Raw genomic sequence first — 4,565 nt, 5'->3', positions numbered from 1 at the left:
ACAAAAGGAAATGACACTAATAAATTCGTCATTAGGTACACATCTCCTAATAATTTGATCTGGGCAGTATTTGAAAAGATAAGGATCATCCCAGAAAAATTTTTTTATTTCAGTCAAAAATTTTCTTTTGTCTTGTTTATTCCAATGACTTGGTAGTTCACCTGTGACTAGAAAATTTGCAATGTCTGCAAACCAGGGTGAAGATGTGGTCTCAAAAAGTTGCTCATCAGGGAAAGTGTCTTTTATGGGTGAATTGTCTAAGGAATCTGAAAGAGTCAGACGGGACAAGTGATCAGCTACTACATTTTCTACCCCCTTTTTATCTCTTATTTCTAGAAAAAATTCTTGGAGCAGAAGGATCCACCTAAGCAAACGCGCCTTAGCATCTTTTTTTGAAAGAAGGTACTTAAGGGCAGCGTGGTCAGTGTAGATAATGATTTTGGATCCAATCAAGTAAGACCTAAATTTGTCTAGTGCAAATACTACGGCAAGTAGTTCCTTTTCCGTAGTGGTGTAATTCTTTTGTGCACTATTTAAAGTCTTACTTGCATAGTAGATAACATAAGGCTTTCTTTCTTTTCTTTGCCCTAGAACTACCCCAACTGCATATTCACTAGCATCACACATAATTTCAAAAGGAAGTGACCAGTCAGGTGGTTGCATGATGGGAGCAGAGGTCAGCAAGCTTTTAAGTTTATCAAAAGCATTTTGACATTCTTCAGACCACACAAATTGGGTTTTCTTTTGAAGGAGATTACATAAGGGTTTAGATATTGAGCTAAAATCTTTAATGAATCTCCTATAAAATCCTGCATGACCTAAAAATGAGCGTATATCTTTGATAGTTTTTGGGTTGGGTAAATTAGCAATTAAGTCAATTTTAGCCTTGTCTACTTCAATTCCTTCAGATGAAATGACATGCCCGAGAACAATTCCCCTAGTTACCATGAAATGGCACTTTTCCCAGTTTAAGATTAGATTCTTCTCCTCACACCGAATTAAGACTAGTCTTAAATGGTCCACACAGTTTTCAAAAGAGGAGCCAAAAACCGAAAAATCATCCATGAAAACTTCCAAGAAGCGCTCAACCATGTCAGAGAAAATACTGAGCATGCATCTTTGGAAGGTTGCAGGAGCATTACATAATCCAAAAGGCATTCTCTTGTAAGCAAATGTGCCAAAAGGACATGTGAAAGTGGTCTTTTCCTGATCTTCAGGATCAATTGCAATTTGGTTGTAACCTGAATAGCCATCTAGGAAGCAATAATATTTATGACCTGCCAACCTTTCTAAGATTTGATCAATAAAAGGTAGAGGAAAATGATCCTTCCTAGTGACAGAATTAAGTTTTCTGTAGTCAATGCATACACGCCAACTAGTGGGGACCCTAGTTGGAACTAATTCATTGTTGACATTTTTGACTACAGTAACACCAGATTTTTTCGGGACCACTTGGGTTGGACTTACCCATTCACTATCTGAAATTGGGTAGATCATACCCGCATCCAGAAGTTTCAAAACTTCTGTTCTAACCACATCCTTCATGTTCGGGTTTAATCGATATTGAGGTTGACGAGAAGGTTTGGCATCAGCTTCTAGGTAGATTCTATGAGTGCAAATTGAGGGACTAATTCCCTTGATATCAGCAATTGTCCACCCTATTGCTCCCTTATGTTCCTTGAGAATTTCTAATAATTTTAATTCCTGATTTTGTTCGAGTTGAGATGATATGATCACAGGAAAGGTCTCTTCTTGACCAAGGTATGCATACTTGAGCTCAGATGGTAAAGGTTTTAGCTCAAGTTTGGGTGCTTGAACACTAGATGGTAGAGGACTATTGTTGCGTGTGGGCAATTCTTCAAAACGAGATTTCCACCTATCTGTATCCAACAAAGGAGCTGAATCTAATATAGCACTGATTTCTTTAAAGTTTTGGTTGATATCTGTATTTCCGAAATGAGTTAGGCATATTTCTAAAGGATCAGAAGAAAGAGATGGGACAAGAATATCTTCTACAATGGAGTCGATCAGATTAACTCCATGAATTTCATCATTTTCATTGTCATTATCGGGTTGTTTACAAATGTTAAATATATTAAAATCTATAGTCATATTTCCGAATGACATTTTCATTATTCCATTTCGACAGTTGATCAAAGCATTGGAAGTAGCTAGAAATGGGCGGCCTAGAATGACAGGTATTGGAGTGGTACAGTTCATGACAGGCTGGGTATCTAATACTATGAAGTCGACTGGAAAATAAAATTTATCAATTTGGACAAGTACATCCTCGACTACTCCTCTTGGTATCTTTATAGATCGATCAGCAAGTTGGAGCGTAACCTTGGTGGGTTTTAGTTCACCAAGTCCTAATTGTTCATAAACTGAATAGGGCAGTAAGTTAACACTAGCACCTAAATCCAGAAGGGCTCGTTGTATCCTAAAGTTTCTTATGATGCAAGATATGGTAGGACAACCAGGATCTTTATATTTAGGTGGGGTGTTGTGTTTGAGAATAGCACTCACCTGTTCAGTTAGAAAAGCTTTCTTTTGTACGTAAAGCTTTCGCTTTATGGTACAAAGATCTTTTAAAAATTTTGCATAAAATGAAATCTGCTTAATGGCATCTAATAGAGGAATGTTAATCTTTACTTGTTTAAAGATATCCAAAATTTCTTGATCAGGTACTCCTTTTTTAGCTGCAAGCAAGCGCTGAGGAAATGGAGCAACTATCTTATGATGAGGTATTGGATCATCTTGTTCAGTATTATTTTCATCTCTTTTCTCAATGGATTTTTCAGGTCTGTCATCCTTCGTTGGAATTTCTTTGTTAATTATTTTTCCACTCCGAAGGGTTGTGACAGACTTTACTTGCTCAAATTTAGGTTGGGATGAACTTGCTTCATGGACCTCATGTTGACCCTTTGGGTTAGATTGAGGTTGGACTGGAAATGTCCCTCTTTCCCTAACATTAAGTTGAGCCTCAATTCTACCTACAGAATTTTTAAGTTCTTGGAGTCATTGCATGGTATTCTGATTTATCTGGGTCTGCCCTTGCATGAATGCCTGCAAAGTATCCTCAAGAGATCTCTTATGGGGTGGCATATAGGGTATGGAATTCCCTTGAGATTCATTGGCAGTGGGTCCATGTCTCCAACTAAAGTTAGGATGGTTTCGCCAGTTAGGATTATATGTTTCAGGAAATGGTCTCTTATAAGCATTTGTAAAATTCGCTTGATCATGCAACACTTCTTGGAAGGCGGGGATTGTAGGACAATCCTTGGTTAAGTGTGCATTACTCTCACAGATTTCACAAATACTTTCATCTATAGTAGGTGCCTTTCCTGTATGGGCTCTGCTTAATTCAATGGCTTCAACCTTCCTAGTTAGATTAGCAATCTTTAAATTTACATCATTTTCTTCTTTAACATGATACATTCCTCCTTTAGTATTAGTCGATTTTTGAGGTTTCTCGTTCTTATCTATTGTATCCCAGGCCTGTGCATTTTCTGCCAACAGATCAAAATAGTCCCAGGCTTCCTCTGGTTCCTTATTCATAAATTCACCATTACACATCATTTCCACAAATTGTCTCATATTGGAAGTCAAACCATCATAAAAGAAACTAATGACCCTCCAAATTTCGTATCCATGATGTGGGCAAGCAAGGAGAAGGTCCTTAAATCTTTCCCAACACTGAAAAAATGTTTCTCCATCTTTTTGTGCAAAGTTCATGATATTTCTTCTAAGTGTGTTCGTTTTATGTGTTGGGAAGAATTTCTTTAAAAATTCTCTTGTCATTTCTTGCCAGGTAGCTATGGTCCTAGGCCTTAAGGAGTGTAACCATGACTTAGCTTTTTCCTTTAAAGAAAAAGAAAATAACTTAAGCTTAACTACCTCTTCAGTGACATCATTGAAATGAAGTGTTGAACATACTTCATCAAATTCTTTCAGATGCAAATAGGGACTTTCAGAATCAAGTCCGTGAAACTTTGGAAGTAATTGGATTATTCCTGGTTTCATGTCAAAAGCTCCCGCAGCAGTAGGAATAACCATACAGGATGGGGTACTGGTCCTAGTGGGTTGTAGATAATCACGAAGCGTTCTAATAGGTAAGTCATCTTGGAATTCATTATCTTCCTGATTACTACCATTATCTTCCATTTGATTATTTAAACTTTTATCCCTAAATTCAACTCGGAATAATCTTTTCGTTTTATCCCTTTGCCACAACTGCATATACTGACCAATTAACCAGTCGACTTTTTTTTTTAATATTATTATTATTAATTATTTATTTATTTTGTATATATATATATATATTTAGAGTTTTGGATGAGTATGAATATTACCTAAAGCTATGAATATTGACACCCTGCTACTAAAATTATTCACAATCAAATAGTATCAAAGCATAGCACCCTTATTTCTAATGTTTTCCTAAAAATTTCTAGACAGCTCCTAACTAGTTTGAAGAGTACACTTAAGCCTCCAATCCGGTCTAAGAACCTAGTCGACCAGGTAAGCTCCCAGGTAAGTGGAGGGGTCACGATGCGTATAGCAAA

The 4,565-nt window shown here is 36.8% G+C and overlaps 1 non-coding gene across 1 annotated transcript; it reads left to right on the top strand.

The window, feature by feature from the left end:
- The first annotated feature begins 3,646 nt into the window (after positions 1-3,646).
- LOC120105535 lies at positions 3,647-3,753 on the top strand. Its single transcript, XR_005507920.1, has one exon. It is a non-coding gene; the product is annotated as a small nucleolar RNA R71 (small nucleolar RNA).
- The last annotated feature ends 812 nt before the right edge of the window (positions 3,754-4,565 follow it).

The sequence above is a fragment of the Phoenix dactylifera genome, unplaced genomic scaffold, assembly GCF_009389715.1.
Source record: "Phoenix dactylifera cultivar Barhee BC4 unplaced genomic scaffold, palm_55x_up_171113_PBpolish2nd_filt_p 000305F, whole genome shotgun sequence".
Classification (NCBI taxonomy): Eukaryota; Viridiplantae; Streptophyta; class Magnoliopsida; order Arecales; family Arecaceae; genus Phoenix; species Phoenix dactylifera.
Note: the sequence above shows the minus strand (reverse complement) of the source record. Positions and strands in the feature narration are given on the sequence as shown.